Genomic DNA, 25,004 nt, shown 5'->3' with positions numbered 1-25,004 from the left:
TTGTGTCCTATGGCTGTATGCATTTTTGGTGCCAACTAAATTTGAATTTTTTTTTTTTTGTTTCAGAGTTATTGCTGGGTCTTGGTGCCTGCGCTACAAATCCACTGCGCCTAGAGGCCATTTTTTCCCCATTTTGTTGCCCTTGTTGTTGTTATTGTTGCCATTGATGTTGTTTTTGAATAAGACAGAGAGAAATCAAATCGCGAGAGGAGGGAAGAGATGGGGGTGGGGAGGGGAAGACACCTGTAGGCCTGCTTCACCGCCTGTGAAGCGACCACCCTGCACGTGGGGAGTGGGGCTCCTGCTTGAACCTGGATCTTTAGCAGGTCCTTGTGTTTTTCGCCACATGTGCATAACCCCCTGCTCTACCACCCAACCCCCAAATTTGAAGTTTTCTTAATGTTACTCGATAGGTTGTGATGAGTTCCCTCAAAAGAGCTAAATCACCAAGAGCAGTGGGCAGTTTAGTAGGATTATGGACTCTATATTTGAATTCTTATTCCACTAGTAATTAACCCTTTTTGACTTACTCAACCTCTCTTAACAATATTTTCTGTAAAATTGAAATGAAACACATATGCCTGTGGAGGTGATCTATATTGAGATATCCATCTAACTAACTTAGTACACACTGTTAGACAAATATGAAATTATGAAGGAATATTAATTACGATTATTATTCCACCTGAAAACAATGCATTATTTAACAACAAAAATGTGTTTGTTTTTGTTTGTCAGTAGTAAAGCAAGGCGTTGTTTGATTAAGGTTTGTTCTGCCTTTTAGACAGATTCTTTAATCATCTGTATTTTTTCTTTGGTGCACTAAATGTCTGTGTGTGTGTGTTTGGAATATCAGTGTTTACCCTTTGGTTTTTGTTAACTTTTTAAATTTTTTAGCATTATATATATTTATTTGACAGAAGCAGAGAGAAATCAAGAGGAATGGGAGAGATAGAGAGGGAAAGAGAGACACCTGAAGGCTGCTTACTTGCTTATGAAGTTCTTCCCTACAAGTGTGGACCAGAACCAGGGTCCTTGTGCATTATAACGTGATCTTTACCAAGTGTTCTGCTGCCTGCCCCCTGAAAGGTCAGTAATTACTTCTGGAAATTGAAATTGCTCAACTGCTATTCTCATGGCTACTGAAAAGAAAAAAAGAAAAGAAAAGGAAATGAGAGGTTATATATTTATCATCACTGAACTAGAGGTCTTTGGATATCATGAAGTTTTTTGTGGTTTTTGGTTGAAGGTGTGGGTTGAAGATACAGAGATCCTGCTGAGTAACTGAACAGGATGCTGTTGCTTGCTTTGAAGTGAGTAAACTGGTCAAAAGTACAAGTGGGAGGGGAAATTGAGGTTCAATGAGGAGAGCCATTATTAATGTTTCCATGGTTTTAGCATCTTAAAAGTTGAGAGTTTATATAAGGTTTTTAATAGTGGGGAAAACAGTCCACAAATATTCAGCCATGGTTAAAGTTCATTCACTCAGTTTTAATTTTAATTTACAAATATGGAGCCATGGCTTCAGAATAATATAGCAAATGGATACTTTCATAACTTGTATGGTGTTTTTTTTTCTTTATTGGGGGATTAATGCTTTATAGTTTTAGACAGTAAATACAATAGTTTGTGCATGTATAACATTTCTGTTTTCCACATAACAATACAATCCCCACTAGGTCCCCTGTCATCCTCTTCAGGACCTGTATCTCCCCCCCTACATGTTTTAATTACCCCCCCTACATGTTTTAATTACATGTTCACAGTGGCATAAAGTTTAGAAAGCTACACTATTTTTCTCAAATACCAGTTACCTAAAGATTGTTTTATTTGGGAGGAGAAAGAATATTAATATTTTGATTACTAATCCTTCCTTCAAAAAGATTTATGTTAATTCTCCCCAAGCCAAGGTGAAACCTAATGTATTAGCTCACAATGAACAGGTGGTGTCTGTTCTAATATCCATGTAATCTTGTAAACATTTTTGTATCCTTTTTTGTAAAGGTAACTTGAAAGGCTTCAGTTATTTGATTAGATGATAGGAATGACTTTTTTTTAGTTTTTTTTTTTAGTTCTAAAAGAAAGAGAGATAAAACTATTACCCTTCAATTCCCCAAGTACATTTTTGCTAAACCTCTGTTCTGTTTTTATTTCTAAAACTGATTTTTCCTCCAAAGACTTCAAGTATTGTAATAATGCCAAGTATATATTATCAATGATAGTTGTGGGCTAAAAAATCATGGAGAATTGAAATTGAGAGTTTTAAAGTCTGTCCTTCAGAGGTCAGGTGTTAGGTCTCGTAGTAGGGCTTTACCAAGTGCAAAAGTTCTCTTTTGTCCCCAACACCACATTAGTGTGTCAATAGTAGCAATAGGTGTGTTGTATGGATGATAAAGCAGTACTGAGGTGTCACTCTCATTCTGTCTTTTTGTGTGTGTATCACCTTCCTTCTCTTCTCTAAGCAAAAACAAAGCCAAACAAAAACAGATGAGATTCTCATTAGTGTATGGGTCAGGTTCTGGGTTAATCGTTCCAGTTTTACAACAACAACAAAAAAAAATCAGACCTTCAAGACATTTCTTGCAGGAATAGAGAGATAGTGCAAATAGTAGCATACCAGACATACCTACCTGATGACTCAGAGGTCACAGGTGTGATCCCTGACACTATTATATGTCAGAATTGAGCATCACTCTTTTTAAAAAAAAAAATTTTAGGGACTTGGGCATTAGCGCAGTGGGCTAAGTGCAGGTGGCTAAGAGTACAAGGACTGGCATAAGAATCCCAGTTCAAGTCCCTGGCTCCACCTGCAGGGGAGTCGCTTCACAGACAGTGAAGCAGATCTGTAGGTGTCTTGTCTTTCTCTCCCCCTCTCTGTCTTCCCCTCCTCTATCCATTTCTCTCTGTCCTATCCAACAATGACAACATCAATAACAACAACAATAGTAATGACAACAATAAAACAACAAGAGAAACAGAGGAATACATAAATAAATATAAAAAATGCAAAACATTAATTTTTTAGTTTATAAAATGGAAATATTGAGAAGACCGTAGGATAAGAGTGGTATAATTCCACACAATTCCCATCACCAGAACTCTGTATCCTATCTGTGACACCCCCCCCCCACGCACACACACCCAAACTCCCCTTCCTATTCTTTATCCCTCTGGGAGTATGGGCCCAGGATCATTATAGGGTACAGAAGGTGGAAAGTCTGGCTTCTGTAATTGCTTCCCCACTGAACATGGTCATTGGCAAGCTAATCCGTACTCCCAGCCTGTCTCTCTCTATCCCTATAGGGGCAGGGCTTTGTGGAGGCAGGATTCCAGGACACATTGATGGGGTTGTCTGCCCAGGAAAGTCAGGTTGGCATTATGGTAGCATCTGGAACCTGGTGACTGAAAAAGAGTTAAAATGTAAAGCAGAAAAAATTGCTGACTAATCATGAAGCTGTAGGTAAGAATATTGCAGATGAAGATTTGGGGGTATCTGTTTTGGAAAAAGCTAGTAGTTCTACTTAAGGAATATTCCAAGGGGCCTATGATTTTACTAGTTTTTGCCTGAGTCTGACAGCTAACATGAAGGTGGACCCAAGGTATTGTCTGAGGAGATGTTGTTATAGTTGGAAAAAAGACTAGAAACTTGGATCAGGGAAGAGAGTAGCTCCCAAATATGCGGAAAGTATATAAATCTTGTTAACTGTAAACTCCATCTATCTGAGCTGGGGCCCATATTCAACACAGGAGCCTATATGACCGCTGTATCCCTGAAGGTCTGAACTGGCATTCTGTGGTCATGGCTAGGAACACTGTAGGCTGCCTAATTTCAGGACCCATCTTCCTCAGGTAGTAAAATATGTTGTCTAACCTCCCTTCAGAGAATGGAACATTCCCTACCATTGTTGAGCTGCACTGAAGGCAATCGTCACTCTTACCTCTCTTTCCAGATTTCTCATAAAAATAAATCTTTAGAAATACTTTCTTCTAGTGGTCAGCTCCTTACATGTGTGCAAAGGACCAGTTATCTTCAGTGAGTGCCAATGTATCAGACACTTGGAATCATAACTCTGGATTGGTAGCCATCTTCTTCCAATTCTAATTCCCAAATGAGAACGAGTAATTTTTTTTTTATCTTTTCTAGTTTTCTAATTATTCAAAAGGAGACATGTATAGTACTTGTATATCCTGGTAGTTCTATAAAATGAGATGTATGTGACAATTTGTATTCTGTTATACAATGCCCTATGCCATTTTCTCATAGGGCAAATAGAGGAGAAGAAGAAACATACATAGTCTGGTATTCTGAGTAAACATTTTGTATCATTGAGCCTAAATTATGATGAGTACATTATAACCCAGCATTTTTATTGTTTTATTATTTTATCCATCAACTCTTATTTCCCCCAGGTTTAAGAGTTTCTACTGATAAGGAAGAAATCAGATGAAGAGGAAAATACATGACCATATCATTTTAGCTCACCCTATTCCATCCATTGAGTTAATTGGATTATTAACCTAGTTTTGACCTGAGAGGTTCAATAAGAACATCTTTATTAATCTCTCTGGGAATTCTGTGTCACCAGACTCAGTTTTTGTAATTTGTGGATGCTGCAGTTTCATTTCTTCCATTACTGGTCTCCTTTACATTGATGGCTTGTGGTACACAATGTGGAACTCTGGAGGAGGTGGATCAGAGAATTCAGAGATTTTGTAAAATCTCTGCTTCAAATTTCTACTCTACATCGTTCTTCCTGGAACTTGAGTTTAAAAAAAAAATCTATCTCAGAACTGCATCATCCTTGACTCTTGATTCTAATCTAATAGAAGTGGCTTATTTCTGTTGTTGAATTTATAAAATTTCTAAAAAATTCTTCTTTTTTAAAAGCTTTTCTTTTTTGAACAGTGGGATGGAAATTTCATGACTCTCTTAGTTTTATTTAAAATTAGTACATAAGAGTCATTTTTCATGAGCACTTGGTGGTCCACGGGTAAACTCCATCTCTCTGAAGGTTCCATACTTCATTGCAATAGCTAATGGCCTCAATTCTTCTAATTTATCACCTGTGTAACTCTAAGCCTACTTACTCTCTGATACCCAGCTCCATGATGAATTCTAACTACAAGTTATTAATATCCACCATCACAAAGGAGCGAATTGGTGCTCTGATTAGAAATAATGAACTTTATGTTTATTCCACTGAGAAAAAGAAATTGGTGACTAGGCATATATCCAGAGGATATGAAAACACTCATTTGAAGGGATTTATGTATCCTTATGTTTATGGCTACCTTATTCACAACTGCCAAGGAGTGGAGGCAGCCTAATTACCCATTGATGGATGATTTAAAAAGTTGTGGGATAGGGAGACTTGAGGGTAGCAAACTAGGTTAAGTGCACATAGTGCAAAGTGGAGGGATCCCAGTTTGAGCCCCCAGCTCCCCACCTGCAGGGAAGTTGCTTCACAAGAGGTGAAGCAGGTCTGCAGGTGTCTATCTTTCTCTTCTCTTTTCTGTCTTCCTCTCATCTCTATTTCACTCTGCCCTGTCCAACAACAACAATAAGGACAACAAAATGGGAAAAATGGCCTCCAAGAGCAATGGATTCATAGTGCAGGCACCCCAACAGTAACCCTGGAGACAAAAAAAAAGTTGTGGGATATATATATATAACCCTACAGTTTAAAAAGAGGTTACTGCTTCCTTCGGGACAAAGTAGATAGAACTGGAGATGATTATTCTTAGTGAAGGAAGTAAAGATATTAAAGGTTAAATATTGGATGGATTTGTTCACTTGTGGAATATAGAGAATTAAAAAACATGAATATGCAAAAAAAATTCAACTAGCTTCTAAGACCTTGGAAGAACCATGGTGGTTATTTTTGGGCAGGGGGCTGAGGGTGGCACACAACTTTGATTGTGGAAACTACACCCCTATAATCTTATAGAACATTGTTAAGCCAGTAATTAAAAGCAAATTAAAGTCAATTTTATATGACTAGTCTTGATTTTTTCCTCTAGCTGGAATTGTAACCAAGGTGAGTTACTTGACTTTTCTGGATTTCATATAAATATATATATATATATGTATATATGTATATATGAAGTGTAAAATAAAATATAAAAATTATTTCTACTTAGAAAATATTTTAGATTGTGTTGTTTTCAAGATTTCTTTTCCTTTTTAAAAATTTTTATTCATAAAAAGGAAACACTGGAAAAAGCCATAGGATAAGAGGGGTACAACTCCACAAAATTCCCACCACCAGAACTCTGTATCCCATCTCCTCCCTGATAGCTTTCCTATTGTTTATCCCTCTGGGAGCATGGACCCAGGGTCATTATGAGGTACAGAAGGTGGAAGGTCTGGCTTCTGTAATTGCTTCCCTGCTGAACATGGGCATTGGCAGGTCGATCTATACTGTGAGCCTATCTCTCTTTCTCTAGTGGCTCTGGGGAAGAGGGGCTACAGGACACATTGGTGGGGTCATCTGCCCAGGGAAGTCCGGTTGGCATCATGGTAGCATCTGGAAACTGGTGGCTGAATAAAGAGTTAATATATAATGCCAAACAAATTGTTGACTAATCATAAACCTAAAGGCTGGAATAGTGCAGATGAAGAGTTGGGGGGGGTTGTTTTATAGATAGTTAGTAGGCCTACTTTAGTTATATTACAAAGGCCCCATGATTATACTAGTTTTTTTTTGTTGTTTGTTTGTCTGGGGAGCTGATGCCATGGCTAGAAAAAGGCTGAAAGCTGGATGAGTGAAGAGAGTAGCTCCCAAATATGGGAAAGGTGTGCAAATATTATTGACTATAAACCCCATGGATCTGATGTGATCTGGGGCCCATATTCAACTTAGGAGCCTATATGATCTCTGCATCCCTGTAGATCTGAGCACACATTCTGTGGTCATGAGTAGGAACGTTCCAAGCTGCCCCAATTTCAGGACCCATCTTCCTTAGGTGGAAGATAGAATTTGTTGTCCAGCCTCCTTTCAGAAGATGGAACATTCTCTACCATTGTTGGTCCACATTGAGGGCAAGGTCCTATGGGGGCCCACAAAGGAGTCTATTGTGTTTTTATTGATAGAGATTACAGGTAACAATGGAGAGAGGGATTTATTCAAGGTCTAGCTAGGCTCATCATGTCTATTTGGGAATCTCAGGACTCTCAGACTAGGGCCCCAGATGATGGGGGTGGCCTGATAGTGACTAAAGAGTCATCATTAAAGTATGACAGTATAAAGATTTTGTAGTCCTTACTTTGACAAGGTAAGCTTTGAAGTGAGTGAGGGAAGTGTAATAGGAAGTAGGTGAGGAGGGTATCTAAATCTAAGTAGACACTATTTCAAGATTTTTTTTCAACAGTATGTTTCTATGTTTTAAGCCTGATACTTCTGATTACAGTTTAGTTGTCTTACTAAGGATTACAATACTTATATTTTATATTACCTCAAAAAGACATATGTATTCAAGGTTGATCATTTTAATTAACACATTCCACACTCACCTGAAGACAGAAAATATTTACCATTATTCCAACTATTGTCCTATCAGAGGAAGAGCAGTCATTGACAGGTATCTCATAAAAGCAGAGAAACTGTGGTAGGGAGGGTCTGCATGGTGGAGCACCTGGTTGAGTATACGTGTTACAGTGCACAAGCACCCAAGTTCAACCTCCCAATCTCCACCTGCAGAGTGAAAGCTTTGTGAGTAGTGAAGCAGAACTGCAGCTTGCGCTCGCTCTCTCCCTCTCTCTCTCTCTCTCTCTCTCTTTCTCTCTCTCACCTTTCATCCTTCCCTCTTGATTTCTGGCTGTCTCTATCCTATAAGTGAATAAGATAACACAAAAAACCTTAAATAAAAAGAAAGTGTTATAGAGACAACTTGATAATATATTGTATGTAGTTTTCAGAAAGCTTAGGTCAAATTAGATATTGCTTTTGGATTCAATGTGGAGGGCAGTACTTTAAAAATGTAATCATCGCATCAAAAGTAATTTTGGAAATCTTTGAAGATAGGGCAATATAACTTATTCTCCGAAAATCTGAGTCTCAATTTAAATGAGTGTTCAAATGCTTCTTATTAACATAAACATCTATTAATAGTTTATAGGCTTCTCTTTTTCAGAAGGAAAATGGCCAGGTGATTATGAAAGTTGTAAAACCATAGTTGGTAGGTAGAAGTGTTCCCTGAGAAAATTTTATAGGAGAGGCTATTACTCAGAAAGATGTACTAACAATAAGCCAACCTATTCTTGTTCTTATTTTAATGTAAACATACCTGTAGACTTGTAGTTGGCTCCTGATGAACCATTCGTGGAATCAGTTAAAGCATGCGCTTTGCATTAATATTGAACCAACTGAACAAAAGCTTTTTATGTTCTACATCTCTCCAACATAAACACTATTTCTTAAGTAATCATTTTATATTAATCTGTATGTAATATAAGATCTTACTTCTTGACTGATCTGGATTGCATGTTAACTATTCACCTCTCCTGATGCTGGGTCTAATTTATCCTTTTAAGTTTCAAAATTGGATTCTCAGTCAATAAGTATGTTTTTTTTTAAAGCTGTTTCAGTTTTTTTTCTTTAAAAAATCTATTATGAGAGAGAATGAAAGAGAAGGAAGGGGTTGGAGAGACAGCATAATGATTATACAAAGAGACTTTCACACCTTAGGCTCTGAGGTCCCAGGTTCAATCCCCAGTACCACCATAAACCAGAGTTGAGCAGAGCTCTGATGTATCTCTTTGTACCTCATTAAAATAAAGTTATGAGAGAGAGAACACAATTCAGCTCTGCCGTAAGCTTGTGTTAGAGGCTGAACCTGTAACCTTTGAGGTCTCAGGTATGCAATTGCTCTAATAGACAGAGCTGTCTCCTCTACATGTGATGCTGTTTTTCCTCCTTTTTATAAAACAAAGTTTATTTGAAGAGTGTGAGGAGGAGAGAGAGAGTGAACTCATTAGAGTGGAAGTCTGCTTAGTGTCTATGGTGTTAGGGGTCCACTTTGAGGCTCCTGCATTTGACCCACTGAGCCATTTCTGCAACTGCAAAATCTGTATTTTTTTGCAATGCAAATATCTCCTTTAAAAGGGCCAGCAACATAGCCTTCCTGTACTGTGCGCCAGCTGTGTCATAATTCTACTCTGATTTGAGCCTGGCCAACACCACAATGGAGGAAGCTTCAGCCAGAATGTCTTCAGAGAGAAAAAAAACAAACAAAAATACATTGACTAAGGCTATCTCTTTCCAGTGTTCAGGATGTCGAAGTGAGGATTTCCTTGGGACTTCCAGCAGGGGCCAGGATCAAGGGAAACCAGAACTCAGAAAGAAGAAATATCCATTTTGTAGATAGCTAGTAGGCATATTTTAGTTATAATCCAAAGGCCCTGTAGCTATAGTAGTGTTTTTTTTTTTTTGGTGTGTGTGTGTGTGTGTGTGTGTGTGTGTGTGTGTGTGTGTGTGTGTGTGTTTGCCTGAGCCTGAAATCTGATATGCAGGTGGACCCTAATTATTGTCTGGGGAGGTGATGTCATGGCTGGCAGAAGGACCAGAAAGCTGGATCAGAGAAGAGAGTAGCTCCCATGTTCAGCAGGGAAGCAATTCCAGAAGCCAGACCTTCAAACCTTCTGTATCCCACAGTGACCTTGGGTCCATACTCCCAGAGGGTTAAAGAATAGGAAAGCTATCAGGAGAGGGGATACGATACAGAGATCTGGTGGTGAGAATGGGGTGAAGTTGTATCCCTCTTATCCTATGGTTTAGTCAATGTTTCCTTTTTACAAATAAAAAATTAAATAAAAAAGAAGATATATCCAGCGGTGGTAGACAATGAAAGTTGTATCAGAAAAAAGATGATGTCTTTCTATATTTTGAAGACAATGTGGGGTCACTGTAAACAATAAAGGGGAAATGAAAGGTTCTGCTATCACAGGACCAGTTGCAAAGGAGATCTTGTTTTTGATAGAGAAATTTTAGATTCAAAGCAAAATTGAACAAAAAATAGGGAGACTTCTCATAAACCACCATAAAGCATAGAGGCCACCTCCCCCCTCCAGTTATTAAATCCCCTACCTTTGTGGTTTATTATAGTTGAATCTACACTAAAACATTATGGTCACTCTCAGCCCATGGTTTATAGTACAGATGATTCTTGGTACAGTATGTTATGGGTCTAGACAAATGTACCATGACATGTACCCATCATAATGGTGCCCAAGTATTTTTCTTGTTCTATAAATCTCTTATGCTACTCTTATCTTCCCCTCTCCCAAACCCAATGACTGTTCTTTTCATTAGTCAACTCATATCTGTTATCTTGGGAGAACTACTTCAGTTTCCAATGGAGGGAATGGGAACATGCAACTCTGGTGGTGGGAACAGTGTGGAATTGTATGTCTGTTGTCTTATAATTTTGAAAATCAACATTAAATCATTAAAAAAAATAAAGTGTTTGAGCCCACAGCTCCACACCTGTAGGGAAGTCACTTCACAAGCGGTGAAGCAGGTCTGCAGGTGTCTTTCTTTCCCCCTCTCTGTCTTCCCCTCCTCTCTCCATTTCTCTCTGTCCTATCCAACAATGATGACATCAATAATAACAGCAATACTAACTACAAAAACTAAAAAAATAAATAAAGTGTTTTGTTTTGTGTTCATGTGACAACTGTCTTGTAAATCATTGTTTTTCCCAATAAAGTAATTTAGAAAAGAATTATAGGGGAGTCGGGCAGAAGTGCAGGTGGCAAAAAGCGCAAGGACTAGCGTAAAGGATCCCGGTTCGAGCCCCCAGCTCTCCACCTGCAGGGGAGTCGCTTCACAGGTGGTGAAGCAGGTCTGCAGGTGTCTAGCTTTCTCTCCTTCTCTCTGTCTTCCACTCCTCTCTCCATTTCTCTCTGTTCTATCCAACAACAATGACATCAATAACAATATAATAACTACAGCAATAAAATACAAGAGCAACAAAAGGGGGTGAATAAATAAATATTTAAAAATAATTATAAAAGAAAAGAATTATGGGTCCATCAATTTTTTCTAACAGTGGGCTCCACAAGCCTCGTGTTTTATGTGTATTTTTTTTTTAGTTTTTTTATTATTTTTTAATTTATTGACTAGAGACAGCCAGATATTGAGAGGGAAGAGGAAAATAGAGAGGGAGAAAGACAAAGAGATACCTGTAGCCCTGCTTCACCACTCATGAAGCTTTCCTCCTGTAGGTGGGGTCTAAGGGGTCTAAGGGCTTGACCTGGGTCCTTGCATATCATAACATGTGAGCTCAACCAGGTGCACCACCACCCAGCCCCAATGAATATGTATTTTCAGAGGGAGTATGGTTTGATCAGAAGAGGGAAGGCTTTTGAAAAAAAATGAATTCATGTTCCCATTATCCATTGAGTAACTATGAATATCAGGAAATCACTACTACCTCTGAATCACAATTTTCTAAAAGCAAAAAATATATATATAAGTATTATATAAAGCCTCCACTAGGAGGTTTTTGTGATATGGCATCTTTCCCTTTCTCTGCCTTCTATGTCCCTGTTTGTCATTTTATACCTGAAATAGTCAGTCAGGAGCAGTGAATCCCTATGATAACCTCCACCCCAATTATATATTGAATTTTTCTTTCCTCTATGAGTTCATGTTCATGTGCATTATGCACTATCAGATATCCAGATCTATTTCTTGAGCTATTTAATTGTGGATAACTTAATTTTGCAGTATAGGAACATAGAATACTTAGAAGTTAAATATTTTATTTTCTTGTCTTCTCATGAGAGTATAAATTCTTCTTTCCCTTTAACGTAGTATTAAAATACCTTGGATAAATTTAGTAGATTTGGGACATAAATAAGCTATGTAGTAGATTATCAATAAAATATCTATTAATTTTTTTAACTCTGTCTCTTATTTTTTATTTTATGTCATTCAGTTATAAAGAGTAGAAGCAATTTAAAATGTAATTTTATTGGATTACTTATATACCCAGTGTTATATCTTTGATCTTACCTAATCATGAGGAAATATATAGGAGAATGTAAAATTAGTATTCATAGTTACTCCTAACCACCTCTTTTCAAGTTGAAAAATAAGCATTATATTATAGTTTTATTTCCTTGTATCTGCTAAGTCTTAACTCAGGGGAAGATAAAGATTACACCAACCTCTGTTAATAGCAATTCTGTGATCTACCCACTGAGTTGTCTCTCTGGCCCACACTCTTTTCTTTTTTTTTTTTAATATTCATTTTATTTATTTATTCCCTTTTGTTGCCCTTGTTGTTTTATTGTTGTAGTTATTATTGTTGTTGTCGTTGGATAGGACAGAGAGAAATGGAGAGAGGAGGGGAAGACAGAGAGGAGGAGAGAAAGATAGACACCTGCAGACCTGCTTCACCACCTGTGAAGCGACTCCCCTGCAAGTGGGGAGCCGGGGTTCGAACCGGGATCCTTATGCCGGTCCTTGTGCTTTGCGCCACCTGCGCTTAACCCGCTGTGCTACAGCCCGACTCCCAGGCCCACACTCTTACCTATTATATGTATCCACTGTGTATAATAGCATTTATAATTTGCTAAGATCCCTAAGATAATATGAACTTAAGCATAATGTCAATAGCTCTATTCCAACTCTAAGATGCTATCCCTTAGCCTGATGAGTTAGTGATTGTGGCTCCTTGAGAAACTTGACATGGCCCAAGTTCACTTAGGAAACATTTTCTTGTGTGTTTATTTCTAAGCCATTCACATTTTTTCATTAATTGTCAGTAGTATACACATAAAAAGACAATATTAGCCAAAAAATATATATATATATATATATAACTGGAAACAGTGCTAGAGGGTAAAAGAAGATTAAGTTATTTGGAAGGATTAGGGAAGTCTCTCTAGGCACCCTTCCAGAAAAATCTAAGTTTTAATTGGACTAAACTGAATATATGGAGAGGATAGAAGGTTTTATGCCCATGTACATAGATGCCCCTTCTTCTTCTTCTAGCGTTTGCCCTTCTTCCGTAGCCAGTCAACAGCATCAGGTTGAAAGCTGTCAGGAGCTGCTTGTTGCTGGCTTTGAAAGTGACTGGGATCCATGTGGATTCAGTCGGCTAGGAAGGATCGTCAGTTTCCCCAATGAATGGGTGCTCATGGGCCCCTTCATCACATTGGTCTTTAACCTGAGTCAGTAATAATGGAAAAGCAAATACTGGAGAATTGAAGAAACTAGAATTAATAATGAAGAAACTAGAATTAAGAAAATACCATATGGGTTTCAAAGGACCAGAGTTACATAGTTATAATTTTCACTTTCAGGGTGATAATTTCCATAGAATTGTTTATTATTTTTATTATTTACTTGGAGAGATGTTTTCTTTTATATTAAAATAAATCCTGTCTTTGTAATCCTTTTATGTGTGATGAGGGTAGAATTAACCGAGCTAGAATCCTTTCTTTCTAGCCTTATTTTTGGTCTTAGGAATAACTGAAATGTTTCTTTGTTCACTAGCACTCCAACCCAAGGGAAGTCCACCAAGCATCTTCTAAATGTTAAGAATCTCTGCTTAATTCTTGGGATAAAAGATAGATTAGATGTTGGATCTATCCTCAAAGCATTTAAATTCTGGTAGAAGAAATTCTCTTGGATTCAGGTAAGTCACAGTGCACTTATACAAGTGCCATATTAACAGAATAAAAGTTTGGGAGTGCACAAAGGACGAAGAAAGTATTTCCTCTAGTGACTATCCACAGACCTTGGAGCTACATATTAATACATGAATGGAATGATAGGGTTGGGTAGCAAAGTGGGCAGGAAAGATTTGAGAGATACTGTACAAAGGACAGGAATAATTGTCATCTTTGTACTTGAAAACAATATTTTAACGAGCTAAAGTTTTACCTTTGAAAGAAATACCATTCATACTCGGCAGTTCAGGAATTGCCCTGACCAGTCTTTATTTTAGATAAAAATGAGTTTCTTTCTTCCTCTCTCTTTATCCCTGTCCCTCTCTTTTCCTCTTCCCCTCGTTTCATTCTTCTAGTTAATTTGGTTTAAATGAGGTATAGTTATTTTCCACATCAGGCTTTAATCATGTTGAAGAAGTAAGAAAAAAGCAAAACTACTATCAAAGGAATATATATATATATATACATATATATACAAAGGAGTATATATAATATAAATATATATAAACAAATGAATATCAAAATTTTCTGTAATCAGTTTAATATGAGTCTATTTAATATTCTTATTTGATTTCCTTATGATACTCTATTTTTGTGCTATGCCATTGGAATATGTCTCTTCACTTTTTTTTTAAAAAATTTTTTATTTAAGAAAGGATTAATGAACAAAAACATAAGGTAGGAGGGGTACAACTCCACACAATTCCTACCACCCAATCTCCATAACCCACCCCCTCCCATGATAGCTTTCCCATTCTCTAGCCCTCTGGGAGCATGGACCCAGGGTCGTTGAGGGTTGCAGAAGGTAGAAGGTCTGGCTTCTGTAATTGCTTCCCCGCTGAACATGGGCGTTGACTGGTCGGTCCATACTCCCAGTCTGCCTCTCTCTTTCCCTAGTAAGGTATGTCTCTGGGGAAGCAGAGCTCCAGGACACATTGGTGGGGTCTTCAATCCAGGGAAGCCTGGCCAGCATCCTGGTGGCATCTGGAACCTGGTGATTGAAAAGAGAGTTAACATACGAAGCCAAACAATTTGTTGAGCAATCATGGATCCCAAGCTTGGAATAGTGGAGAGGAAGTGTTAGGGAGGTACTCACTGCAAACTCTAATGTACTTCTTCTTTCCGGTATATATTTTGCAGTAGTTTATGGATACGTGTGAACATAAGCTCTCTCTCACAGAAACTGGTGTATATCTAGGTTATGGAACTTTGTTAGAAAGTAAACTACCTGAGATGAAATTAGAGTGTACTATAAAAGGAAAGGTCTCACCCGAGTAATGAAGCCGAAGGGTTGTCATTCCACATGTGAAGTCTCTGGATGCAGTCTGAGGTGAAGCATGTTGAGGTGGCAATCGTTGCGTTCGTTAGGTTGTGATCGGCGGATGCAGTATTATTTGGTTTGGATTGGGAGACGCATACGGGAAAGTGGGTCCTGTCCAAGGGTTCCAGGACTGGGGGAAGTAGGGGCTCTATAGTGGAGATGTGAGGTTCCTGCTGTCTTAGGGTTCAAAAAGACAATCGGGTCACAGTCTTTTGGTGGTGGGAATGGTGTTTATGTACACTCCTAGCAAAATGTAGACATATAAATCAGTAGTTAATTAATATGAGAGGGGGAAAATCAGTTGTATGTCTCAAAGTTTCTCAAAACACAAACTGAATCTTTTTAATATATAGGCTGTGTATTTGATATGCAGACTCTCTCAAAAGCCTAGACCAAGTAGATTAGAAGCATCCAATAGCACAGCTATATACAAGATACTGGATACTCTACAGCAAACCATAACAAAAGGACTTTTCAAAGTTAACCCAATTACCAAATAATGTGATGATAACATTAACTATAGATTGTCTCTTCACTTTTATCAATGCTTCTTGATTTTTGTTTTTAATTACTGATCCTATGTATGTTCTAACATACGTGCCATCCTGGATAAACATGGAATGTCATATTTTCTCTATAGAGTCCCAAAATTTGGAGTTCTACAGCAGAAAAACAAAATGCTCATGTATTAAATAATTTAATACAAAATACATGCTAATATTTTGTCTGTAAGAGAATTTGCATCTGAATACATATGAAGGTTGTTTTATATATTTGACTTACTGCCTCTTTAATCCCATTATATACAATGTATCAGGCTTATCCATAGTCACTAGGGAAGTGAATGATTTTCCTGCTATAAATCAGAAATACCACAAAGGGCAAGAGGATTCTGTTTAGCATATACCTACTTATATTGACATGCATATTTATATTCAAGAGGATTCATAAAACATATCTACCATGTTTATTCAGAAAAAGATATCATTGTATACATTTTTATAAAAAAAACTGGTTGCTATAGGTTAATAGCTTAATTTCAGATATGAACTTTGTTTAGTAGATATATCAAACATGATTGTATAGGTTAAGAAGGCACAGTGACAAAATTTCGTGCTCTTCATAAACATGGTGTAAAAAATAAAATGTGTACATACAGGTACAATTGACTATACTGTTCAGAATGCGGATTCAGGAAAGCTGAAAGATGATTTGAAGGTAGGGTCAAGTTTGTTTTTGTTGCAAAAAATTTCACTTAATAGAAAGTACATTCATAAATGACATAGTGGGGGTTGTATTGTTAAATGGGAAACTGGGGAATGTTATGCATGTACAAACTATTGTATTTACTGTTGAATGTAAAACATTAATTCCCCAATAAAGAAATAAATTTTAGAAAAAAGAAAATACTTTCATTATATGAAATAAAAACTCAAATTTTATTGTCCATTTATTTTTTGACTTACATTTTTAATTTTAATAAATAGGGGAGTGATGTTTAATGTAAAGTAACAAATATGGTTTTATAAGCCCTTTTTTTCTGTTTGTCCTGGCCTGTTAGCCTTATTTCTGTAATCTTTCTTCTTCCACTTACTGATTTTGACAAGAGAAAAGCATTTTGAGGAAAGAAATCTTTGAGTTTCCATACAATTATATAGTATAAGAATTCTGCTCAATATTACATTATTGATTGATTTAGTAATTTCTAGAATTCTGCCCAGACTTGAAAATACTTTCGATACCCATTCCTGATTGCTATTACTCTCTGCATGTTTTTCTTCTGGGATTGAACTGGACAGGGTATTTAAAAAATACATTCCAGTTGGTATAAACATATTGGCTAGCAAAGATTTCTTTAATTGACCTGGTTGTAGTAGAAATGATCCATCTTCCCTTATAACTATATATTTTTTTCTTTTTGAAACCAGAAATTAATAACCTGCTGTTACCTTTATTAACCTGGTAAGAAATTCTGCCAATAGTGGTTTACAGAAAGCAGCTCTGGAGCTACATCTAGGGGATGGTTAAATAAAATTAGATCCATGTTTTTCTTCTAAATTTCTCATGGACAGTAAATTAAGTTGCCAACTTCGTATCTTGTATTCTAATCACATAAGAGGAAAGACTTAGGCCTGAAAAACTTGTTTACATGAAATTTCCGTTGCAATATGTTCATCTACAATAAGGACACACACTTCTCCCCATTTCACTTTCCCTGCTCAAGTCTGATGAGCACTCAATAGTCAATGAATGAGCTCCTTTGTCATTGGGTCTCTGTTATGTGGAAATCTGCATTGCAACAATTGCAGCTGGATGGTCTGTATTGGGGAGGCCTGGGCTCTACTTCAAAAGTGATTTCCCCATCCTGACAGGGAAGGACTTGTTCTCTTTGGGGTGGGAAATCATTGCTCTATCTCTGTTAAAGCAGCAAGTCCTTTTTGTTCCTTCCCAAGTGCTGCTGAATCCAAGTGTGACTGCCAGAAAGAATCCAGAAAAGCCAAAGAACCTGAGTATGTCAGGCCTTCCTGTAGCCATCACACACACTTAAAACCCTAAGAAAAGGAATGAGGATCAGTGGGGAAAAGAGGGCCAATCAGGTGAACAACCACATCAGTCTGAAGGTAAAAGCAACAGGCAAGGATCCGTGGCAGTTCTGTTTACTTGGCAAGACTGGAATACGACCTGAGATTACTTTAGATTACCTCACAGCTTTTTTTTTTTTTTTAACCAAACATAAAGGGAAGGATATGACTCCATAGTGTTCTGGGGCTGAGGACAAATGAATACATCAAAGACTGCTCATTAGTCTCTGTGTCTGTTGTGAGGTACTGACTCTTTTTTAGGAAGTGGTTAAATCCCAATACTTTCCTCTTACCTTAGGAAAGAGTGAGGTTTATTTATTTATTATTTTTTGTTAATAGCTAATGTGAAAGCTTTAACAGCTTCTTGGTTTGGACATGCACAGAGATGTGTACATGTTTCCACAAGTGGTAGCTAAGGTTGTTTATCTTCCTCTGTACGTATGAGTCCCTTTTCCTATGTATTTGGGTCCATATATATTCTGTGTATTTTTTTTTATTGAATTAGCCTTGATTAACAACTCTACATACTTTAAGAATATAGATTTACTTTTCCACAAATGTATATATCCATACTATGCCCACCAACAAAGTACTAGCAAGCCATCAGTTATTCTACATGTTTTAAAGCTACCTTCTAGGTGAACTAAATTAGACTCTGCTGTATTTTTTTTATTTTAGTAATATAATCACTGGCCAGAGCCTTATGCAAAGATTGGTGCTATAACAGGATTTCCAGGATTCCGTTGTAATTCTAAATTAGTTGTAAAATTTCTATCCCTTTCCATTTGTTAAATATTAGCACTTTATGGGGAGAAATTATTTAAATGATAGTTAAGATGTCATTTAGAATTTAGAATCTCCTTCTGCTGAATATTGAAAACCATATAGAATATCAACACAGAAATTTAGTCCCTGAAATATCTTTCACATAGAGCTTCTTAGCCTCTGTATACTTCATAATTTTAGCTGGATGATTCTATATTTCAGAGGATATTTTGTCTGTTGTTGAATTTAGTAGCACTCATGACATCTACCTACTAACTGCCAGTAGCACATCTTTCACCACAGTATGGCAACTGAAAACGAGCCATGGAAGATACCTCCACAGCTTAGAAGTATATCCCCTACATCACTGCTTTAGGGATAGATTTAATTAATAAAAAGGGTGTAAGTAGCAACTGTACATATTAGTGCGATTGTATTTGCTTTTAAAATATATCACCTATATAGTCCTTAAGAAAGTAAATCCTTGAGTAACTCATCCATCCATTAAAATACGCTCTTATCTAATCATTCAGACTGAAACTTGGTTTAGATGAATAAAATTGCAGCTTGTTTAAAAGATGTAGTGATTTTGATGTTATCATGCTCAACTGAAGAACCTTCAGGTATTTATGTAACATGGTGAGCTTTCTGTGAAGGAGAAACACCCTGATCACTGGGTGTTTTCATAGTACTGCTTTATTGGGTGTAAAGATGGAACAGTTTAAGATTGAGATTCAAATGAGGCGCATGCCAAATTTTTATACATAAATGCAGGAGTTGAATGAAGCAGCATATCTATTCTATACTGTAATTCAGCAGTTATATGAGCAGGGGGGCAATGCCTGACTTTAAAGATAGGATTCACTGACTTTACCATCTTTACATTTGAGAAGTTGTCTGGAATACTAGGTTCTGGCTGCATAGATTGTAATTTATTTTCTCTGTCCTCACTCTCCTTCAAAATTGACTTCTATAGTTGAATATTGGTGCTGCCAGACAAGTAGAATCACGTTTCTACTGGGGTTTTAGCTTTAAATGTCCTGTTGTCTTTATTTCAAATTTTTCCATTTTCTTTTTACATGAGTGTACATGTTTGCCAGGCACATTATTGTATTTTTTTTTTCTCTTCCTGAATTTTCATCCCTCTAGCCCTTGTTTCCTTCCCTTTTCTCTGACTATAGAAAGTGTCAAGTGGCCTTGTTGGCATCATTGTGCCTTTTTTGGACTATGTTACTCAGAGATTTTCATTTATCATGCCTCAGGCACGCTCTTTCTTTAATACTTGATCTCTCTGAGGGATGTTTAATGATCTTTGCAGCAAATGAAGGTGAACTGTCGCCACATTATTGTTACAATACAGCCAACTGTATGGAACAGATTGGGCTGAGCTTTGAACAGCTGGGGCTGGCAGAATGAGTCTTGACTTCTCTCGGAAGAGTTCCAGAACTGCCAAATCATCAAACTTGAAGGGGAATGAGGGGCAAGAAAGGTTAGGGGGATAGTGGTTGGTTTCTGCAGGTGTTTTTTTTTTTTTTCTGCCTTTATGAGCTTCGTTTTTGAAATTGTCACTGTTTGTAGATCTGGCAAAGCAAGCACTAATTGAACCCAGGGGCTGCTACTACTGCCATGGACATGCTTAGTATTTGGGAGTTTATTTTATTTTATTTTTATTATTATTATTTTGCCAATACTGCAGAAGCTTCTGATGTTTAAATGTGTGTCTATTCAGCCCATGGAATTATTTGTAATTTTAAGTAACATTTTGGTTTGAGAAGGGAATGGTATCCTAATATAAATTTTAAAAAGTGATTGTTGTTGTTATTGTTGTTGTTGTTCCTTTCATGAGACAGAAACAGGAAGAAAGACAAGAAGGGCCAAAGTAGTACTCTGGCTTATGCAGTATTAGGAGTTGAACTCAGTCCTTTGTTTTTGTGCATTCAGAGTTCTATCACTGTGCCCCTTTCCAGCCATAATGTAAATTAGTAAGTGCTCTTTGGGAACTTTTGAACTTAAACTTTACTTGTGACTCCCTGGTAGATACAATTAATGGATATTGGATAGCATAAAGCAGGAACCAACAGAGTCAGCTTCCACCTTTGCATGTGTTGTGTTTGCCCATACAAAGGGTTCAAGAAGGAGAGGAAGGTGGGAGGGCTAAAAGACTAGTTGCCAGTATTTAAAAATCTATATAAAAATTGTAAGATTTGCCCTTTTTTCCCAGAGGCTGGAAGGTCTGTCGTTTCCCGTAATAAATATGAACTAAGGGTGAGAACAGCTAGCACATACCTATCTTGAGTGGTTGAGGGTAGGACTTTATAGTTCACTGAACTTCTCATCCCATTTCCCTCACATTAACTTCACCAGATAGGCTACTGAAGGAGTTCAGGAAAGAAAAGATAGAGGCTTTGATGTGGGAAAGAACCAGGCTTTGGATTTTAGCTTCATGACTAGATGCATTAATTTGGTTAAGTTCCGTTTTGAAATCTTAGTACAAAATGGAAATAGGTTCTTCATTTCATATAGAATCTGGGAAGAATTTCAGGTGAGATAACACAAGTATTTGAAATTCCTCAACGGCACTATGTACACTCCTGTTACAATCACTACACATGTAAGCTGCTATTTTTTTTTTCAGTTGTGTAGTATCATAGTTGGACTGATATCAATTCTTCTGTGTCATATTGATAATACTGTAAACACATATAAATGCTTCTGTTAATCAGTACACTGAAGGGATTTTTGCCTGCTTCCCATATTTTAGTTCTTGTCCTGGAATATAAAATACACTATAGTATATAAAATATATCATATAATATAAAACTGTTTCAAAGGCAGTATTTCAATAAAATCTATTTCTTTTTATGTGACACATTATCTGAAGAGAAAATGCTTATAATTTACTTCATATTATGTATACATTTTTTATTTTCTCTTGAGTAGGTAATGCCTTTGAAATTTTGCATCTGAACTCCTGAAAATCTGATCTTTTCATGCCTATCCTTAGTACTTTCAAAATCAGCTTGATAATAACCTTGTAGATTGAAGATATTCAAACTCTTCATGAAAGGATATATTACAAAATGAGAGCACTTCAATCAATATATTTTCGTAAAGGTGGGAATTAAATTTAGTTTTTGTTAGGCTGTAATGGATTGAAGGTAGCTGTGTATGAGCACTTTGTGTGCACCGATTCAAATTTCAAAGGATTTTTTTTTCTCCATTATTACATTCAATCAGTATCTTTTCTCTCTAATGTTTGACCTTTAACACCTATCAGAAGGTTCCAGCACACATTTGGCTGTCATGCCAGATGGGGGCTGGGGCTTCCTGGTTATTATATATGTGGTTTAGAAATGCAGGGTTTTCCGCCTATTTTTCTACTTCCTGCAAAGATGAGTTCCCTTTAGATGTGGGTATTTTACTTAAATGCACACAACTGTCTCATCAAATAAACGATAACAATGCAATAATGTTTTTTGATTGATCAATTAATTTATTACTTTTTAAAACTTGGAAATTTGTAAACTAAAATAATCACATTCTTCCTTTCCCCATTTGTGGGTGGTGCCATCATTTTAATAAGCAGTGCTATGATAACAGAATATAACTTTATGATGGGGATGCCCTTGTACAAGTGGGCACAAAAGGCTTACAGAATATGCTGGCTCAAACTAACAATTGCTTTTGCTTTGTTTAAGCAGTTTGCTTACAAATGAATGGACTTTGAGGGCTTAATTATTAGGCTTAAATTCCCTGAAATTTGATAAGAAAACATATCAAAAATAATAAACTAAAACAATATCCAAACCCATATTTTATTTGCTTTAATTTTATTATACTTTATACATGAATTTTCTTTCTTTTCTTTTTTTCTTCTACATATACATGACTGGGAAACTCATGGATTATAATGATAGACTTTTTTTTTTTAATATGGAATGCTTCACAAATTTGCATATCATCCTTGCTAATCTTCTCTCTATCACTCCAATTTTAGTATATGTGCTGCCTAAGTGAGCACACAAGGATAGACTTCTTCAAAGAAAAACTGGTCAGGAAATATCAAGATAGTTCTGAACCCAGTAAAAAAGTGCTAAAGGAAAAAATGTATTATTAGTGGATATTTTTAGAGTTAAAAAAATCAAGTCATGTGGTAGCTGTATATAATTATTACTTCACATCTTAAACTCACTTTGGAAGAATGAATATCATTACTAAGGAAAAAAGCCCTTAAATATAAGACACTAAAGGAGAAAACAGTGTTTTGTTTTTAAAGAGCATTTCCAGTTTTATTTTATTGTGTAATATACAAAGTTTAGTGAATGAAACTATAGATCTATTTCTAGACCATGAAACTAGATCCAAAACTAGATCAAGTTCCAGGTGATTTCTCAAAACTACTTCTACTCCTGCCTTGGTTATCATTCTCTTGACAGGAAGAGGTAAAGAGAATGGAGTGAGGTAGGGTTGAATGAGAGAAGAATGTGGCTAAAAATAATAATAGGATAAGGGCCTGGTCTTGGCACATGTGAGCACACACATTTCACTGCCCAAGGACCTGGGTTCAAGGTCCGAGTCCCCACCTGCAGTGGGAAATCTTCAGGAATGGTGAAATCAGGGTAGTCGGGCGGTAGCGCAGCGGGTTAAGCGCGGGTGGCGCTAAGCACAAGGACCAGCGGAAGGATCCCGGTTCGAGCCCCCGGCTCCCCACCTGCAGGGGAGTCACTTCACAGGTGGTGAAGCAGGTCTGCAGGTGTCTGTCTTTCTCTCCCCCTCTCTGTCTTCCCCTCCTCTCTCCATTTCTCTCTGTCCTATCCAACAACAATGACATCAATAATAACTACAACAAAACAAGGGCAACAAAATAAATAAATAAATAAATAAATAAAAAAGAGTAAAAAAAAAGGAATGGTGAAATCATACTGCAGGTCTCTCTCTCTCTTTATTCTCTGTCTGTATCCAAAATAAAACACACACTTTTTAAAAAAGAGGGCATTAAAGCTAATAGGATAAAAATTGGTATTCTTTGAGCTTGTAAATATTGTCTCCAAATAACCAAAAGTTTATTCATAAAAGGTATCAGTATTTCAACTGTGCAAAAATATCAGCTTTTCATAGTTTAAATAAATGCCATTATTATGTTTTTTTTTCTAGAATTTCTACACATCCTTTAACTAGGGACATGGAATGACTTGAAAAGGTAGAACTATTTTTGGCAGTCTATTGGTTAATGTTTTTATGTACTATCTAGAATATTCTCTCTCTCTTTTTTTTTTTTTGCTTTGGTTGTCCTTTTTTCCCCTTAAAGTTGTGATTTTTGCATCAAATCTTATAGTAATTAAGCCTGAAAAGAGAGCGCAATTTGAGGGTAAACAAAGTCATTGAAATTTTGTCAGTTAAATCTTTTACCTGTGAACTTTCATGGCAGACTAAGCTTATCCATGGAGTAGTAATGAGAATTGCTACAATTTGGTCACGAAACAAATTCACTTAGTCAAGAAAAACTTATAAAGCTCAAAGAAAGTCTGAAGGTTACTGTAATTAAAAGTCTTCTCATAATGGAGGTGGTAGCCTTGGCTGAGTGTACGTATATGTATGTGTATTTCGGGGAGGGGAGCAGTTTGTTCAGAGTAAAAGGGACAGATGCTTCCTTTGTTTACTTGCTTCCTGGTTTTCAAAGCCTTTTTTTTTCTTTTTCTTTTCTTTTCTTTTCTTTTTTTTTTGTAGTTTTATTTTAAGTTCTGGTGCCTTTTAGATCTGACTTCAGGGCTGTAGAGAGCCTGCAGGCACATGCACCCATCTCTATAACTTGCCTTTCCTTGTGTAATCTCAAGTGGAAGTGCAAGGTACCACAAACTGCTTTGAGCAGAGCCCACTTCCCTTCACTCACAGAGAGGGTAAAGCAGTTATACCAACATCAATCAAGGAAAACCCACAGGCAGAGTTCACACCGTTAAAGCAGGTGTGTGAGTGAGCATTCTCCAGCAGGCACAGGATTGAGGTGTACCTTGGAGTCTTGACCCAGCATGTCAGTTATAATGATTGTATGTAGCCATGCCCCTCCTCCAAGAGCCCAGATAAGTTTGCTTATACTTGTGGGGCAGGACAGGGGTGGATAGGACATAGAGTTGTTCCTTTGCTGAAACTGGTGTGTGTGTCTCTCTGTGTATAGAATAAGATATAATATCTGTATGTATATAAATATACATTAAATATGCATGTATATATATATATATATATGCAGCAAAATTAGAGAATTCCATGAAATATGATGAGAATAGTAGCATTTAAGACAGTGTTTTAAAAAATAACAATTAGATGAAGGTGCAAGTTAATAATATACATTACATATGGGCACCCATTTCACCCCATGTTGAATTTCAGAAAATTTCCAAATGAGTTGTTAGCAATTTTTTAAAATCTAGAAATATTTAAAACCATGATTTCACTATATCTATGGATACTCTTTATTTTTTTTATCTATGTGTTATATTTTTACCAGGTGAAATAATGATTTAAGAATCAGTTTCAAGGTAGTGTCTATCTCTTTTTTCCTTTCTTTCTTTTTCTTTCTTTCTTTCTTTCTTTCTTTCTTTCTTTCTTTCTTTCTTTTTCTTTCTTCCTTCCTTCCTTCCTTTCTTTTTCTTTCTCTCTT

The 25,004-nt window shown here is 36.7% G+C and overlaps 1 long non-coding RNA gene and 1 pseudogene across 6 annotated transcripts in view; one reads left to right on the top strand and one right to left on the bottom strand.

Moving 5' to 3' along the window:
- LOC132538052 (uncharacterized) overlaps positions 1 to 25,004 on the top strand; it is a 259,911-nt gene that overhangs the window by 136,850 nt on the left and 98,057 nt on the right. For 3 of the 6 annotated variants that reach the window (XR_009549459.1, XR_009549453.1, XR_009549457.1), the window contains 3 exons: positions 13,506 to 13,647; positions 16,162 to 16,220; positions 17,456 to 17,599. This is a non-coding gene — a long non-coding RNA (uncharacterized LOC132538052). The remainder of the gene's footprint in view (positions 1 to 13,505; positions 13,648 to 16,161; positions 16,221 to 17,455; positions 17,600 to 25,004) is intronic. The other 3 variants (XR_009549460.1, XR_009549456.1, XR_009549455.1) reach the window with 2 other exon arrangements.
- Positions 22,277 to 22,370, bottom strand: LOC132538459 (U6 spliceosomal RNA; annotated as a pseudogene).

Source organism: Erinaceus europaeus, chromosome 4 (assembly GCF_950295315.1).
Source record: "Erinaceus europaeus chromosome 4, mEriEur2.1, whole genome shotgun sequence".
Classification (NCBI taxonomy): Eukaryota; Metazoa; Chordata; class Mammalia; order Eulipotyphla; family Erinaceidae; genus Erinaceus; species Erinaceus europaeus.
The sequence above is the reverse complement of the archived record's forward strand: the minus strand, read 5'-3'. Positions and strand labels throughout refer to the sequence as shown.